Raw genomic sequence first — 19,434 nt, 5'->3', positions numbered from 1 at the left:
TGAGCCGTATTACATGTGGAATTACTGAAAAGTGTGTCGCGACAAATCTAAATTAAAAATACTGGAATTAAGCTTATTACAAAATACGTACGTCTTTTCAAAGAGGATGTCTTCTACTACTTTAGTACACGAGAAAAAAAAGGACTAATTCCCTCTATGTAGCAGCAGTGTGCGCCCACTTCAGTTCTGGTAAAACTGGTGTCAGGACAACAGAAAGCGTTTTGTGTTCTACGTTTTGCGCAGTGCGGGTCAGTAGTAACTGTTTAGCGTGATTTTCGTTTTAGGTATGAATCCTCTTACAGCACAGAGCATTAGACGATAGCATGAACAATTCCGAGAAACTAGTATTTCGTGTAAAGGCAAGTATCCGGGCCGTCCCCGAGTGTCTGATACAGATGTCGAAAGCATCCGCCACAAGGAGTTCGCTGAATTCTGTTCGCCGTGCTGCTCGATGGCTCAACATGCCCGCGATGTCCATCTGGTGTGTGTCGCATCGACTTTTACACACGAAACCATACAAAATTCAGCTACTGCATGCTCTTCGTGGAGCTGACAAACAACAACATGTGGAGTTCTGTAATTTCGTTCTTGATAAGATGGAGGATGAGAGTTTTCTTCCACGCTTAGTGTTTGATGACGAGGCATCGTTTCGTTTAAATGGTAAGGTGGACCGTTATAATGTGAGAATATGGGATACCGAACAACCACATGAAGCTGTACAACATGAGATCGATTCTCCGAAATTTAACGTGTTTTGTGTAGTTTCCCGGGAAAAGGTGTATGGTCCATTTTTCTTTGCCGAGAACACTATTACTGGAAGCTCATATCTCGATATGCTTGAGAACTTTCTTTTCCCACAGTTGGAGACTGATCCGAACTACTTGATTTACCAACAGGATGGGCACCGCCACACTGGCATCTGAAAGTGCGGGAGCTTTTAAATAGAAGAATTACTGAACGATGGATCGGTCACACTCGACCAAATGATTCTGCCTTACATTACTGACTTCCAAGGTCACCGGAACTGACTGTATGTGATTATTTCTCGTGGGGGTTTATAAAAGACTTTGTTTATGTGTCTCCGTTACCAACAACAATAAATGAACTGAGGCATCACATAACAGCAGCTGTGGAAGCTGTAACTCAAGACATGCTCGCTACAGTGTGGGAACAGTTTGAATACCACATTGACAAATGCCGATCATCTCAAGGAGGGGCATACTGAACACCTTTGGAATGATATGAAAAGAAAAGAAAAAGCTTTGAGTTTGCCGTTCATCAAAAACCAAAATTCATTGCATATGTTTATTACTTTCGGACGAATCTTTTTCATACAGCCTGTACAATAAAAGAAGCAAGAACCTTCCAGTAAACATGAGCCCGCAAAAAGCCGTTTGCGGTGGTAAATATTGTTCTAGTTAGTAGAAACCTACTTGAAATGCAAACATTTAGATTAAACAAGCCGTAACTTAACAAGAAACACAACTCTACTCCACCACTATAAATATTACATTTACTATACACTCGTGCCTGTTTAAGGGGCTATTACTTCTGTCATCCTCGCACTTGGAGTCAATACTGCACTCGTCTATGCAGTCAGTTACGAATTCTTTCAAACAATCCCCGTATCATCTCGTAAATCTTGACAAGACTGTAACAACTGTACGAAAGTTATTGCTGTATTGCTGAATTGCTGGGACCACAATTAACGCTGACTGGTACTGTGAGACTCTGAAAAAACTCAAACGGGCAATTCAGAACCGGAGAAGAGGAATGTTGAGCAAGGGCGTACACATTCTCCATGACAACGGTCGCCCACACATCACTCGGCAAACCGTTGCTCTCCTGCAACAGTTTCAGCGGAACATAATCACCGACCCATCCTATAGTCCTGACTTGGCGCCCATTGTCTTATCACCTGTTCCCTAGCTTGAAAGAACATTTGGCCGGAAAGCGATTCAGCTCCGACGACGAGGTGAAAGAAGAGGTTCATAACTTTCTGAACAGCATTGCGGTGAGCTGATATGACATGGGCATAGAAAAACTGCCACAGCGTCTACAAAAATGCATCGACAGAAATGATGATTGTATCGAAAAATAGCTAAACATTCAAGTTGTAAACTGATGTAAACAAGTGAGAAATAAACAGGTCTATGTACTTATAAAAAAAAATAGGAGACCTTACTTTTGGGATTACTCTCGTAAAAAAAGAGAAGAGGAACTGGTACCACTTTGATATTTGGGCATTTCGTCTTGATCAAATAAAAATGCCACCTTAAAAATAACTTCTAAATACAGGGTGACCCAAAAGTCCGGTAATATTTGAAAATTCAGTACTTCACGGAATGCTGTGAGTAGAGAGGTAAAATTTGATGCACCTGTTTGAAATGACATGAGGTTTTATTGAAACAAAAAATGTACAAAATGACCAACAGATGGCGCTTCACATGCTTCAAAGGCAACAATTAGCACAACAATTGATTTTTAGTGAACACAGTGTTCTTTGTAACAAGTGCTCACCATGACGGCCGTTATTCATCAACAAGAGCCTACATGTAGTCGAGGGACAATGCTGTGAACAACAAATCGAGGGACAATGTTGTAAACAGCACTGCACAGCATATCAGTGAGTCTGGTGAAGAAACTGTCGGATGTTGTCTTTCAGCATCCCTAATGATGTTGGACGATCGCAGATCCACAGCCAACAATCGCACGGACTGAGGTCTGGGGACCTGGTGGCTCAGCACGCGATCCTCATCAAACACTCTGCGTAAGAGATCTTCTACACATGTGTAGCAATATGGGATGGAGCCAGAGTTGCCAGAGTAAACAGACAAAATTACCGAACATTTCCTGGCCGAAGGATTTGCTGAGCTAGGGGCTGTAAGTGAACACAATAACACACTCAGTAAATATTACAAATTATATTTATTAGAGCTCGTTGCTTTCAGCATATTTTTGTTACCTTTAATTTTTTGGTGAAAGTCGTTGCATGTTGCATTCTGCTTTTACCATACCGACATTCAATTTGTTTCTAGCGTCAGACTATAAATGATTTATGTGGCTGAGACTGCTTCCACATACGCTTTGGTGCATGTAACTGTCATTATCCTTCTGATAACTTCTTTTATGTTCGGCGTTTCTCCTCCGTTTAAAAAAGATTTGCAGGAAAACGAGTTTGTGGACGTAGAAGCTTGAATTTGTAATTGCTCCAAAGCTTGAGTAACTGTTCGGGTCTCGACATATAAGCTATCTAAATTAATGATATGAATGGAATAATTCTAAAATTACCGAACCCATCATACTAAATAACATCGAAATGACGGCTGTAGGGTTCCATTTTGTTACACTTTTACTTTTCGTCTTATCACATCTTTCAAACGCACCCCTGGTGTTTTCAGCAAGTAATCTGGTATAATCCAGTTGAATATTGAGTCAGTCTTTTTACAGCTTCATCTGTAGTTCTTTCTGACATTCCCCTGCATGTTTTTTTCAGTTGATTCCATGTAGGTATAAGACATTCTAAGATTTTGGCGGTATATCAGTAGACTAAGATAGTTACAAAGTTTCGTAAACAATTATGTCCATGTTATCTTTCAGGCTTCTATCTTGCTGGGTCTGGGAGCCTACTTGATTAGTTTTCCGGCATAATTGTATAACCATTCTTTCAACAATATCAAGCAACTGCCTTTAGTCATCGTGCCGTAATAAATGAGAAATCCTGCATCACAACGAAATACAAACATCACACTGTCCCTTAGAGCTGCACTATGGGCTGAAAATACGTCTGTAACAGTTCGTCGTTGGTCTTGCGATACGAACGTACAGACACTAAATTTACATTTATAGTGTCCTTTTACCTGTGATTAACCTCGTTAATGGGTTCTTTTCATGCAACTCACCTGTTGTAAAGAAACAAAAGTGAGACTTCGCATCTTTTGCCTTTTCCGTACATATATTTCACACAATGTGATCGCTTAGCTCTCCTTTTGTTGACAATAGTGACAATGTATTAAATGCTCAACAAGTCTCTGTACATGGCATGGCAGACAGCACTTCGCAAAAATATTAGCGAGTTTCTTCTTGTTTTTCCTGGTCTTATGTAGTGTATCATGGGGTCGACATTTTATTCTGGATTTGGAACTGTTAGTGGTAGACGATGGCTACGTGCCCTTTCTGAAGCCACACTTTCTCTCCTGGAGGGAATGAGTGTTCCCCATCTCTCTGTGTCTAATGTTTCCCATTTGAAAGTTCAAAATGAAGATTTCGAAGTGTTTGCGGATTGTGAAACTGAGGCGGGACATGGGTATCAGCCCGGTATTCACCTACTTGGATGTGAGAAACAGCCTAAAACTCACATCCCAAATGGCCGGCATACCGACCCTCGCCGTTAATGCGCCGGCCGGATTCGATCCGGGAATGGCGCGCCGCACCGAATGCCTGCCGCGGCGTTCTAACGCGCACGACTCTCCGGCCGTGTAAGCATCAGCGCCCTTCAATCTGTCACTGCCGTTTGGAGCGAGGGAAAAGGACGACAAATACAGATATGCCTCGTCTCTCCTATATAAAATTACCCTACACGGTTTAGCTTCGTAACGTCACTCACTGATACTTAAACTATGTGTAGGCCCCGAAAAGTTATCACTAATCTTATAATCTGACACTCTGATGGTCCTTCTCGTTTTTATGGAAATACATTCTAAGACGATAAAGGAATAAAGAGACGAAAAAAATTGGGCAACAAAAAGTAATTATCCGAATGGGACGGAAGTCAGTAGATGTGGTTTATATGTAGTGAGAGACAAATGATTACAACTTGAGGAAAATTGGATGATTTATTCAAGAAAAAGAGCTACACAGATTGAGCGATTCAATACTGTATTGCTCCACCTTCAGCCATCATGGAAGCAGTTTTCGTCTTGGCACTGATTGACAGGCTTAATTTTTCTGAAATTGTAATTATTTCTTTGTTTTTACGTGTAAATCACATCTATCGATTTCAATCCCATTGCCGTAATAACTTCGTATAGCTACTTATATTCCCGTCCATGAGAGACTTTTTAAATGAAAGTCGCTTGCCCAGTTTCGCCGGATAAATACGATGTAGCAGTGCTTCTGTTGTTACAAAGTACGATGCAATGTTCCTTCGGACATGCATGCATTTCTTTTCTTTTACCGGGGTCTCCTGCTCACTTTTTTTTTCCTTCTACATGAGCAAAATGTTGCAGGGAATGAGAAAACAAATAAAAATCTCTGTTGTTTGAAAATAAAAGACGATGTTCGTCATAAATTAAACCAATATTTCTTGAAAACGTAGATAAATATACTTTCTCAACATCCTTCTTTTTTTTGTAAACGTAAATAACTATAGTTTCTCAACATCATTACTTCTTATGTTTTTATTTTTTATTCTTATTTGTTTATTTTTCTAGGGGAGAAAACAAATAGGTTGAAGGGAAAAGAGAAGTGAAATTAGGGAGACGTGCTGCGCCATGCTCTACTTTCTCGCGCCGTCAAAACAAGGGCCATTATTAGGCTCTCCGAGGTAGCCAGCTGAAGTGGCCGAGTGGTTCTAGGCGATACAGTCTGGAACCGAGCGACCGCTACGGTCGCAGGTTCGAATCTTGCCTCGGGCACGGGTGTGTGTGTTGTCCTTGGTTAGTTAGATTTAAGTAGTTCTAAGTTCTAGGGGACTGATGACCTCAGAAGTTAAGTCCCATAGTGTTCAGAGACATTTGAACCACCTCCGAGCAAGACAAACGGCGAGACTCAAGCTCCCATATCTAGTGAACCATGTGTCTACAACATAGATCGTACACCAGTTATACATACTTCGTTACTGAGGAGACATTTTAACTGAAAGTCGCTTGCCCATTGTTATTGTCCTCATTACGTATATGTACAGATTATTAAGTTTCATGTATTTCATAATGGCTGCAGTCGCCACAGCGCCCGGTCAAGCATGCCTCTCCGAAGGAACATTGCATCGTACTTTGTAACAACACTGGCAATATCGTAATACAGTGCTTCGCTCGCTGTCTGAAGTATGTCCATGAAATGTGGTACGTCATGACCAATATAGAGGCGTAGGATAAAAGTTTCTAGAACAAAGTAATGAACAATGAAGACTGACATTGCAAGGGAGAAGTGTATGGTCTTAATGTAATTCATTAAATGAAAATTGTGTAGCATAAAAGCTTTTAATGCCTAGCTCTCAATTTTTGGTGTACAGTTAAAGTACGATAGCTAGTTTCGGTTGTTCTCTAAAACCATATTCAGATCGTTCAAATCCTAAAAAAGCGATGAACATGCATTGAAAACATCATCTTTAGCTGTAGTCATGCAACGACATTCATTCGTATTATGAACAGTTACGAGTTACTTTTGATGTGTCTTGCCAAGCAGGTAGGACTTGCGGATTTTACTTTTTTCTCTAGCTTGTGTACATTTTATGAAGATGATTATTTTATATGCCATGCTAGATCACTCCTTTGTAAGTCAGGCTATGGAGCAGCTGACAGCACGTTTTGCCGTTGCATATACTGTTCTCACTGTAATACCTGCTGTGCTGTTCCAAGTCATGGGCATGTGTCGTAATTTTTACTGATGCAACTGGTCATTTTCCATCGATATTATCCTCATCTTGTGGGATTCGGGTTTACAACTTGGCGCGTACACGATGAATTTTTATCTGTAGCTGTCTTAGCCTTGTAGGCCCATAAGACAAATGCATGTAATTGTACGATTACAGCTAATGACGATTTTTTCAGTACATGTTCTTAACGGGTCTTTCGCTTTTTATGGTTATTTCGTTCTTAACTAATGGAATCCAGTCAGATTCACAACATTCGCCATTACAGCGAGATTGTTGATTAAATACAGTCATGCAAAATCTAGCAGTGCACGAATGTTGACCACGGAAATTGTATTTTTACGGTAAAGAATAAGTCCACTTAGCTTGTTTCTGGTCGAATCTTGTACATAATCTCCCTATGGTGTGTTGGCTTCATATTAAATTCTTGCTTACCCGCAAAAAGCTGATGGGTTTACGTTATCGTACCATGATAATCACACAAAAAATAGTTTCGTATGGGTGTTGCGTTTTTAAGCTTCATTTTATTTTTCTGTTACTTTCACCTACTTGGTATAAGCACATTCGTTAATAACAACACAAATGAACAAAAGACTCGATACGTACATCTTTCATCCTAACACACAGCAGAATGGGTCGTGTGCCTCTCCGTCCAGATACACAAACAGCTGCCATACACGCAAGTCCGAAGACGATAATGCGATACATCAATTATCGAAGTTATGGAGTGTAGCCATGTATGGAAGTGAAACGTGGACGATAAATATTTTAGACAAGAAGGGAATAGAAGCTATAGAAATTTGGTGCTACAGAAGAATGCTGAAGATTAGATGGGTAGATCACATAAATAATGAGGAAGTATTGAATCGGATTGGGCAGAAGAGAAGTTTGTGGCACAACTTGACCAGAAGAAGGGATCGGTTGGTAGGACATATTCTGAGGCATCAAGGGATCACCAATTTCGTATTGGAGGGCAGCGTGGAGAGTAAAAATCGTAGAGGAAGACCAAGAGATGACTACACCAAGCAGATTGAGAAGGATGTAGGTTGCAGTAGGTACTGGGAGATGAAGAAGCTTGCACAGGATAGAGTAGCATGGAGAATTGCATCAAACCAGTCTCTGGACTGAAGACCACAACAACAACAACATTTACAAAACTTTCTAAAGTATGTTTTATATTCTATTTTTTATGTCACTTCTTCAGTTCTAAACGTAAATGAAATGAGATTATTTACAGTAATCATTGATATAATCGACATTTAAATGCCGGCCTCAGTGGCCGAGCGGTTCTAGGCGCTCCAGTCCTGAACCACACTCTTGCTGCGGTCGCAGGTTCGAATCCTGACTCGGGCATGGATGTGTGTGATGTTCTTACGTTACTTGGGTTTAAGTAGTTCTAAATCTAGGGGACTGATGACCTAAGATGTTAAGTCCCATAGTGCTCAGAGCCATTTGAACCATTTGATTGTTTGATTCAACATGATAATTCCATTTGACATTTAAATATAAGACTTAAATGAAAAAAATTAATTAACTTTTTAATTAAAGGTATCGTCCATATCGTGAAGTTCTGTACTTCAAATATCACGAAGCCCACTACTTCGAGCATCCTGTACTACCATATGCAACCAAACGAGCTCTATTGGTGAGTTCCATTTGTTGTTGTTGTTGTGGTCTTCAGTCCTGAGACTGGTTTGATGCAGCTCTTCATGCTACTCTATCCTGTGCATGCTTCTTCATCTCCCAGTACCTACTGCAACCTACATCCTTCTGAATCTGCTTAGTGTAGTCATCTCTTGGTCTCCCTCTACGATTTTTACCCTCCACGCTGCCCTCCAATGCTAAATTTGTGATCCCTTGATGCCTGAGAACATGTCCTACCAACCGATCCCTTCTTCTAGTCAAGTTGTGCCACAAACTTCTCTTCTGCCCAATCCGATTCAATACTTCCTCATTAGTTATGTGATCTACCCATCTAATCTTCAGCATTCTTCTGTAGCACCACATTTCGAAAGCTTCTATTCTCTTCTTGTCCAAACTATTTATCGTCCATGATTCACTTCCATAAATGGCTACACTCCATACTAATACTTTCAGAAATGACTTCCTGACACTTAAATCTATACTCGATGTTAACAAATTTCCTTAAATTCCCACCTTTTTGTAGTTTCTTCAGTTTTAATCTACAGGTCATAACCAATAGATTGTGGTCAGAGTCCACATCTGCCCCTGGAAATGTCTTACAATTTAAAACCTGGTTCCTAAATCTCTGTCGTACCATTATATAATCTATGTGAAACCTGTCAGTATATCCAGGCTTCTTCCATATATACAGCCTTCTTTTATGATTCTTGAACCAAGTGTTAGCTATGATTAATTTGTGCTCTGTGCAAAATTCTACCAGGAGGCTTCCTCTTTCATTTCTTTGCCCCAGTCCATATTCACCTACTACGTTTCCTTCTCTCCCTTTTCCTACTACCGAATTCCAGTCACCCATGACTATTAAATTTTCGTCACCCTTCACTACCTGAATAATTTCTTTTATTTGTGTTCACCATTTTTTTAAGATTTGAATGATCTGAAGATGGCTGTAGAAACACAATCGAAACTAGCCGTTGTGCTGTAATTGTATATTGAAATTATGATCCAAGCATTAGAAGTCTTTATATTGAAAAAAATTATATTAGAAAGTAATAAACTACTCAGTCGAAATAAGGAGATCGAAAAACCGCATGAACGGGAACGACGATTCCTGTTTAAGAAAGGCATAGCTACTGTACTAATTCTGTTACGTTGCTTTTGCCCATCACAACCGTCTAAGCCTGTATGTAAACACAGAAGAAAAGAAGATCAATTAGGATATAACGTTCCGCTTGTGACGCGGTCATGAGAGACGGAGCTGAGCTGGTAATTGGACTGCGGATGGACAGGGAGAGAAAGAGGCTGTGTACTGTATCAAAGCAACTGCCCAAGCATTTGACTTAAGTGATTTAGGGAAACCACGGAAAACCAAAATCTAGATTTCTGGACGGAGATTGAACCGCCTTCTTCCGGAATGGGAGGACAGCATCTTACCATTGCGCCAGCTCCCTCGGTTGTCCCGGGGCTTTAGGCCTGCAACCGCTGGTGTGGTCCCCCCGCTGCAGCGGATGTCCAGCGGAAATGGGGAAACCGCGTGATCTTTATCTGGAGCCTGACCGACTTCCTAGCCGACCGTGGTGGCCACGCGGTTGTAGGCGCTGCAGTCCGGAACCGCGCGACTGCTACGGTCGCAGGTTCGAATCCTGACTCGGGCATGGATGTGTGTGTTGTCGTTAGGTTACTTAGGTTTAAGTAGTTCTAGGTTCCAGGGGACTGATGACCTCCGATGTTAAGTCCCACATTGCTCAGAACCATTTGAACCATTTGAACTGACTTCCTACCGAAATGGTCGTCCTTAGTCCCGCCCTTCATGGCCAACGGTTCTCACTTTGTCCTTGAGCAGAGCTGAGCAAGCAGAAGGCATGCCATAGGCTGCGGCATCCACAGGTGGAGCACTGTATCCCAGCCCACCTGCTGCAGAGGGGGACGAGTGAATCTTCCGTGAGACTAATGGCCACCGGGCACTACGGAATCATTTAAACTGTATATTCCCGACATTTATTTGTCGACCTTCCATTTTCGAGTACCCAGAAAAAGAACGCAGGCTCTAGTTTTTTGAATCATCAACATTTCCAGCTTTTTGGGTTCGTGGCACACGTTTCCAGTCAGTGGTGCAATTGAGTCCTAAAAAATGGTTCAAATGGCTCTGAGCACTATGGGACTTAACATCTGAGGTCATCAGTCCCATAGAACTTATAACTACTTGAACCTAACTAACCTAAGGACATCACACACATCCATGCCTGAGGTAGGATTTAAACCTCTGACCGTAGCGGTTGCGCGGTTCCAGACTGAAGCGCCTAGAACCGCTCTGCCACAACGGCCGAATGAGTCCTAAACGTTTCGAGAACAGATTAATAAAGAAATAGAGAAAAGTTTAGGTAGTGGTTTTGATGCTTCAGTGCTACACATGGTCTCTCGTCCACCACCAATCCCCCCCCCTCCCCCTTCCCCTCCGTCAGTCTGAGTGTAACGCACAGAAAGTTCAAACAACCGTGCCGAACGGCCAGTCAAGTCCTTCTTTGGAATGTTGTCAAGCTCTCGCGTTACAGTGCCTTGAATGATGATTATGCTATCAGAGCGTTGATCTTTCATGTGAATTTCTGCACTTTATGTTTTTTGGTAGGTTCGTAGTGATTACACCAACTTTCATCACTCGTGGTGACTTTTTGCTCTGAGGTATTGTCATTTTCCATGTCGATAAAGTCACGGAAAGCATCCACCCGTCACTCTTTTTATTTGGGAGTCAAGGTGTTAGGAACGTACACTCTATAAGACACACTACGAAGGAATTATCCGAAAGGTACGGAAGTTGGTAAATGTGATTTACATGGATTTACATGTACAGACAAATGAACGATTATAGTTTCAGAAAAATTGTATGATTTATCCAAGAGGAAGAGCTTTACAAGTTGAGCAAGTCAGTAACGCGTTGGTCTATCTCTCGCCCTTATGCAAGCGGTTATTCGGCTTGGCATTGGTTCAAATAGCTCTGAGCACTATGGGACTCAACTGCTGTGGTCATCAGTCCCCTAGAACTTAGAACTACTGAAACCTAACTAACCTAAGGACATCACACACATCCATGCCCGAGGCAGGATTCGAACCTGCGACCGTAGCAGTCGCACGGTTCCTGACTGCGCGCCTAGAACCGCGAGACCACCGCGGCCGGCTTCGGCTTGGCATTGATTGACAGAGTTGTTGGATGTCTTCCTGAGGGATGTCGTGCAAAATCCTGTCCAATTGGCGCGTTGGATCGTCAAAATATCGAGCTGTTTGGAGGGCCATTCGACAATGTTCCAAACGTTCTCAGCAGGGGAGAGATCCGGCGACGTTTCTGGCCAACGTAGACTTTGGTAAGCACGAAGACAAGCGGTGGAGTCTCTGGCCGAGTGCAGGCGGGCATTATCTTGCTGAAATGTAAGCCCAGGATGGCTCGCCATGAAGGCCAACAAAACGGGGCATATATTATCATCTGTGAATCGCTGTGCTGTAAGGGTGGTCCGGATGACAATTGAAGGGGTTCTGCTGTGAAGAGAAGTGTCACGCCAGACGACCACTTTTGGTTGTCGGGCCATATGACAGGTGACATTTAGGTTGGAATCTGATTGCTGTTCGGGGCATTCCCTAAAACGATTTTGGCCTGCAATATCACTGACTGGAGTAGAACTGTCTTCAGTTATGAGTCCTACTTCGAACTGAGCCCTGATGGTCTGCGAACCTTTTCATTTCATAGTAGAACTTCTTTGGTTGTCTTCCATGGCACTTAAGTCGCAGCAGTACGTCGCCAGTATTGTACACGTCGGTTTGTAACCCTTCAGGGCATGCCATCCTGGGGTTACATTTTTAGCAAGATAATGCCGGATCTCAGACGGTGAGAGTTTCTGCTGTTTGCCTACCTACTTGCCAAACCCTACCTTGGCCGCAAGGTCGCCAGATCTGCCCCAGCTGTGAACGTTGGAGCATTATGGACCGGGCCCTCGAACCAGCTTGGGCTTTTGACGATATAACGTGACAACTGCACAAAATCTGACACGATATCCCTCAAGTGAACATCAAGCAGCCCTATCAATCAATGCTAAGCAGAATAACTGCTTCCATAAGAATCAGACGTTGACCAACGTGTTATTGACTTGCTCCATTTGTGAAGCTCTTCTCTTGAATAAATCATCCAATAAATTGTAATAATTTGTTTGCATGTACATGTACACCACATCGACTGATTTCCGTCCATTTTTGATAGTTTCTTCTTGATCCGTGGTCTTCTATTTGGTCTTAGAGTGTATTCTGCGCACATTTTTGTCTCTTTCAAAATATTCCGCTGTATGCTTTCACACTTGATGTAGAGGTGTTGCTCCATTGCGATTTGTGACACAACAACGTTGGCACATTACGGTTGCACGTCCACAGCCTGCTCACAATTGTCTGGCCGAATGCACAACTATTCTTTACAGTTGTTAGTTCAAGCTGCCAACGTAGTTATTGCTCCGACGCAGGAATAAAATCAGTTTCGGAATCTCTTGGGCGGACACTGTGGAATGGAAAAAGCCAGATTTTTAAAATCACTTTATTCGAAGATACTACCCATGTTGATATATTGCTCAATGTAATGTTATTTGTAAGAGACTTGACCTTGGTACAGCGACACTAATTTTTCGATATTTGGTGTCATTTTTGTCATCACCAATCTTACAGCACCACATCTCATTATTGACATTCTGTTCCTTTTCTTTCTCAGTAATTTCCTGGATATGCTGAATCCTGTTTCGTGTGAATGTGATGATGAGAATGCAATGAAAAACTTATTTTCCGTAGTCCGAAAATCTGGATATAACACTGTAGTTTGGCTTTGACGCCAGAATTTTTAAATACCCATTTCTTAATTTCAGTTTTACATGTTTGCTTGTTGACAATTCTATCAACTCCTCCCATAGTGATAATTATGGTGTTTATCGGTACCCTAGCTGAAATGACTTGTTAAGGACATCCTGAAATCTGTTTTCAAAGTGCTTCAAAATGCTGGAAATATGACAGATTGTCATAATCATTTGTTTCCACATAGGAAAAGTTCGAAAATTGTAGAACTACCTCTGAGCTAAATTTCGTTTGGATAAGGACATGGACACAGAAACAGTTGCTTTTGCTCTGATCAAATTCAAACCATCTTTTTGCAGTTATAGATAAATTTATTGCAGCTGTAGATTAATGTCGTAAATATAAATCAGTTAAATGATTTGTGTCGTTCTGAAACTTCAAGGAATCATTCTTGCTTTTTTTAAAAAAAATGGTGTAGATCATGACACAGTTTTAGAAAACTAAAATTTTATGCTGTAAAGGGAGACAAGCAACGAATAGCGTTAGTTTTGGGTCCACTCTTAAGCTCCACAAGGAGACATCCAGTTTACCATACGTCAGACTAAGATGGTACTTTTTGCATATGGCACAATAGTGTTATTAATAATCCAGTTAAAGAGACAGCAACAGAACAAGTTATTCATAATGTTTTTGAAAGAATTAACGTGCGGGTCTGTGGAAGTGGACTGCCCCTTAATTTTGGAAAAGTGCAGTGTACTAAGTTCTGTATATCAAACAGAACAAAGTCAACAATTATTGTAACACATAAAAAGGAGTCAAAGAGTACTTCGAATTTCTGCATGTACATACTGATGGAAATTTGAACTGGAAGAAATAAATTGGTCAGTTTCGCAAACGGCCACGTTGAGCTAGTTTTGATCTTCGCTTAACTGCTAGTTTTGCAGAAAAAGAATCAACATCGTAACAAATTTTGTATATGGAGAGTCGTTAATGACTTGTGGGTAAACCTATCATTTAAGGAGAAAGCACTGGTTGCACAAAAGCGAGTAGTGAGACTGAGAAGTGATTTCACCCATTGCCTTCGTGTAGGCGTGTTTTAATTAACTTGGCATTGTAACTGCACATACAAAATACATAAGTATTTGCTAATGAATTAAGTCATAAATCATCTATCACAATTTGCATAAAAGTAATTTCCCTAACTACAACACTAGAAGGTAAACCAGGGGTTTGACTGCAGAACCTCTAGGTATTGTGTGCTGTTTTGAATGTATACTGCACTGTAGTGATTGGTTGAGGAAGATCAGGTCTCCTTGCTAGAAAAGATGATTGGCACGGTAACCGCTGATAGGCCACGATAGGTTTATTATAAAACATCGTGGGAAACGGCCGTATTACAGAAGGTTTTGAGCAACGGGAGAAACTGGGATTTGCTTTTTGACCATTGAAGAGTACAGTAGCTAGGGCACTTCCGTTTATACGGAGGGAGCAGTTAGTTGTAAAGACGTCTGGACAATCACTGGTGGACATGGGGTGATCTCCCACAGTACAACGCTTCAGCAACGCCTGGACGCAGACGACAGTGTCTCGTCTTTCATCGGCTATATTGGTAACGTTGCACAGCTCCAGCAAATTCAGAAGCCTGTCAATCGTTTTCATGGCCATACTTTTCATAGCAGCAATAACTCCTAGTGTACATTGCATGCTTAACTGTATCTCGACACGAGAGACCAATCAGTGGAACGATAAAGCAGAATATGCTTGCCTAAGTTGGCATCCTTCCTTCCACTCACAGTAGCCAGTCTCGTTTACACATAACTTCCAGTTATGTTCCCCAAGTCTATTGCCAACCGACCTGAATTTATGTCAATGAAATGTTACACAGTTGTTGTTTATATGTTTTTTATCTCCTGACCTTGATATTATTTAATAGATCTCATTATGATACCATTGGTCCTTGTTATTAATTTTTCAATGACGCCCATTCTCATTCACTACAATGTCATTTATTTTGTTGTTGGTTTGAAGTAATTAATTTAATTTTATGTCTAGTTAGCCAACTTAGGGGTGATCCAGACAGGGGCCATTGTTTAATGTCAGATTTCCTTGCGCTATCGATAAATGTGGCAGCTCTTGGGTTTGGCGATTACGACTTTTTAGTCGATTGGCAGATGGAGAACTGCCGCCAAGCACATCGTAACCCATTCACGTCTGTGCCTGCCATCAAGAAGAGGTAATCGACTCCCTGCAACGTTCTGTGTCATCCTGCACTGGCCCCACTAGTGAATTCTCCTCCCATGCATAGGCTGCCGTCTGGAGTGGTACCGTGATCGGGAAGCAAGGACTGCTGGTGAATGGCGTCACATTGTGCTCAGCAAAAAGTTGAGATTCTGCACTAACTTGGATGACCATCGTCGGCGAATATGGTGGCGACCTGGAGAAAGGTCCCATCCTTCCCATGCTTTGGAGAGGCACAGCGGTTTTACTGCTGGCGTCATGATTTGGGAAACTATCGACTACGATTGCAGATCTCGCATGGCAGTGACTCAGGAACTTCATTGACATCCTTTGTTGCCTGCCACTAAACGCTATCGTGGTGCAGGTTTTCAACAGGACAATACCCGTCCACAAAGAGCACGTCTGTGAGAACTGTAGACAAAATGTTGTAGTACTCCAGTTGTCAGCAATTTCCCCAGGTCTGTCGCCGTATAACATGAATGGCACTCGCTTGGGCATCTCAACTCCATCCCATTGGCAGGATCCTGGATACCAAGAATCAGTTACAACAGTTGTGGTTCTGACTGCCGCAGGAGGGACTTCAAAGGCTTGATGGAACCTTCACAACCGAATCAGAGCATGCTTCCACAACAGAGGGGAAGCAACGTCATGCTGATAGGTCGGCTAATGTGCAACGTTATACTTATAAGTGGGCTCATAGTGGCCAAGTTCTTGGTAAGTTGGGCAGTATGAGCCCACCTACCACTACTGTAATATGTGGTGTCTGTTTTTTCGGACATATGGATAAGTTAGTTGAGACTTTGAGTCTGATGGTAGACGTGCTAGGGTAGTCCGAGCATTTGCAATGATTGCTGTGTCCGGATAGGTTAGCGGTCACAGTATCTACCTAGTAAGCAGGACTCTCGGGTTCAAATCCTGGTCTGGCACAAATTTTCAACTTTTCCCAATGATTTTAATCATTTCCAAATGGCAGCCAGTGTTCGTAATTTTTTTGTGTCGCTTTCCTATAAATTTATTCATGACAACTTAACCCTTCTTCCTTATGGTCATCTCATGCGATTCGATATAGATCCTCACAAACAACGAACAGACTGATTGTTCAGTTTAATTTGTAACTATTCAGATGTGACAAGAAGCTAGTGTTCAAATAGTTCCTGCTAGGGAGTTCGTTACCTGCCAGAAATTGTAACACGTTGTGCCTCGACAAAATCTATGCGCCAGGACACTGATGTATGTGTTCTGACCTTACTAGAAGCATTATGCAAAGAGTTGTACATTCAGCGCTTGGGAAAGGCCATAGGGAACGTCACTGGCCTTGAGTCAACGAGGAAAGAGGAGACTGCAGAGGTCACCGGTTCAGTTTGGTGGCGTGGCCGTCGCCTCCTCTGCCATATTACGAGCAAAGGCTCGAAACTCATTATATTAGCATCGTAATGGTATAAACTCTGAGAAACAGTTCACTTCTTGGTCACATCTACAGAGCACTGAGACGGTGCATAAACCGAAACATTCTGAAATATGAAAATATATGTATTATGTGACTACACTACTGGCCATTAAAATTGCTACACCACGAAGATGACGTGCTACAGACGCGAAATTTAACTGACAGGAAGAAGATGCTGTAATATGCAAATGATTAACTTTTCAGAGCATTCACACAAGATTGGCGCCGGTGGCGACACCTTCAACGTGCTGACATGAGGAAAGTTTCCAACCGATTTCTCGTACACAAACAGCAGTTGACCGGTGTTGCCTGGTGAAACGTTGTTGTGATGCCTCGTGCAAGGAAGAGAAATGCGTACCATCACGTTTCTGATTTTGATAAAGGTCGGATTGTAGCCTATCGCGATTGCGGTTTATCGTATCGCGACATTACTGCTCGCGTTGGTCGAGATCCAATCATTGTTAGCAGAATATGGAATCGGTGGGTTCAGGAGGGTAATACGGAACGCCGTGCTGGATCCCAACGGCCTCGTATCACTAGCAGTCGAGATGACAGGCATCTTATCGCATGGCTGCAACGGATCGTGCAGCCACGTCTCGATCCCTGAGTCAACAGATGGGGACGTTTGCAAGGCAACAACCACATGTACGAACAATTGGACGACGTTTGGAGCAGCATGGACTATCAGCTCGGAGATCATGGCTGCGGTTACCCTTGACGCTGCATCACAGACAGGAGCGCCTGCGATGGTGTACTCAACGACGAACCTGGGTGCACGAACGGCAAAACGCCATTTTTTCAGATGAATCCAGGTACTGTTTACAGCATCATGATGGTCGCATCCGTGTTTGGCAACATCGCGGTGAACGCACATTGGAAGGGTGTATTCGTCATCGCCATACTGGGTGTATCACCCGATGTGATGGTATGGCGTGCCATTTGATACACGTCTCGGTCACCTCTTGTTCGCATTGACGGCACTTTGAACAGTGGACGTCACATCTCAGATGTGTTACGACCCGTGGCTCTACCCTTCATTCGATCCCTGCGAAACCCGAAACCCTACATTTCAGCAGGATAATGCACGATTTTAGGTTGAAGGTCCTGTACCGGCCTTTCTAGATACAGAAAATGTTTGACTGCTGCCCTGGTCAACAAATTCGCTAGATCTCTCCCCAGCTGAAAACGTCTGGTGAATGGTGGCCGAGCGACTGGCTCGTCACAATACGCCAGTCACTACTCTTGATGAACTGTGGTATCGTGTTGGAGCTTCATGGGCAGCTGTACATATACACGCCATCCAAGCTCTTTTTGACTCAATTCACAGGCGTATTAAGGCCGTCATTACGGCCAGAGGTGGTTGTCCTGGGTACTGATTTCTCAGGATCTATGCACCCAATTTCTTGAAAATGTAATCACATGTCAGTTCTAGTATAATATATTTGTCCAGTGAATACCCGTTTATCATCTACATTTCTTCTTGGTGTAGCAATTTTAATGGCCAATAGTGTATTCATAACTGCAGTCAGAACGGTTATAAAATTCTTATCCATTAAAAGGGCTACGTCTTTATTTGCGTTTACATATACACTAGACAAACTGCTGTTAAGTGCGTGGCAGAGGGAACGTATAAATATTATCGATTTTCTTTCCTGCTTCATTCACGTATTGAGAGAGGGAAAATTATTGTCTAACTGCATCTGCGCGCACCCCAGTTTATCTTAGCTCCTGCTCACAACCCCTACAGCTTAACTGTAACACAGTCTTCTCCAGATACACGTCCTCTTAATTTACCCAGCTCGTTTCCGCGAGAGCTATGTCGTCGTTCCTCCAATGATACACATCTAAGTTCGCCATTCTATTTACCTCTCGTGCGGTCTTCGGCGCCCATTATGATACTAACATCGAGTCTCTAAATTCCTTCGATTTCTGTTGACAAACATGCTTGATAAGGACTCCAAACACGGGAGCAATACTCTAGAGCTGGTCGCAACAGCGTCCTGCATTCAGTTTCCTTTACAGATTCAATGCATTTTTCCCAGAATTCTTCCAACATACTAACGCCCTCCATTCGCCTTCCGTTTGCCTTCTCTCATACTGATTTTACGTGATAGCTCCATTCCTTATCACTTCTTAATACTGGATGGCTACAGTTAATTTGCAGCTACTTAGAGAAGTTCAAATGGTTCAAATGGCTCTGAGCACTATGGGACTCAACTGGTGTGGTCATTAGTCCCCTAGAACTTAGAACTACTTAAACCTAACTAACCTGGGGACATCACACACATCCATGCCCAAGGCAGGATTCGAACCTGCGACCGTAGCAGTCGCACGGTTCCGGACTGCGCGCCTAGAACCGCGAGACCACCGCGGCCGGCACTTAGAGAAGTCCAGTGTGGGTTGTAATTATCGTACGCCAGCGAAACTTGGCAGGTATTCTAATGTGTTAATGCGAAACCGATTTAGGCTGGAAATACGAGTGCAAATTTTGACCGCCTGGTGCAAATCTGGCACTGTGACTCCAAGAAAGACATTAGAAACGTTTCCATATGTATTGGATAGGGAAGTGGGCATGGGCAGAAAAGGCCAAACAAATTAGAAAGGCCTAATGTCTATTACACACTTTGTTCAATGTGAGCACTAGAGACGTCGACGAGATGTTGTAAAGCGGCACATTTGCACCTGACGCACTTTAATTATT

General features: G+C 42.5%; 1 protein-coding gene across 1 annotated transcript in view; it reads left to right on the top strand.

The window, feature by feature from the left end:
* The window catches only part of LOC126325232 (toll-like receptor 2), a 71,312-nt gene that overhangs the window by 8,096 nt on the left and 43,782 nt on the right, over nt 1–19,434 (top strand). The gene's annotated exons all lie outside the window — the stretch shown is intronic.

The sequence above is a fragment of the Schistocerca gregaria genome, chromosome 2 (assembly GCF_023897955.1).
Source record: "Schistocerca gregaria isolate iqSchGreg1 chromosome 2, iqSchGreg1.2, whole genome shotgun sequence".
Classification (NCBI taxonomy): Eukaryota; Metazoa; Arthropoda; class Insecta; order Orthoptera; family Acrididae; genus Schistocerca; species Schistocerca gregaria.
Note: the sequence above shows the minus strand (reverse complement) of the source record. Positions and strands in the feature narration are given on the sequence as shown.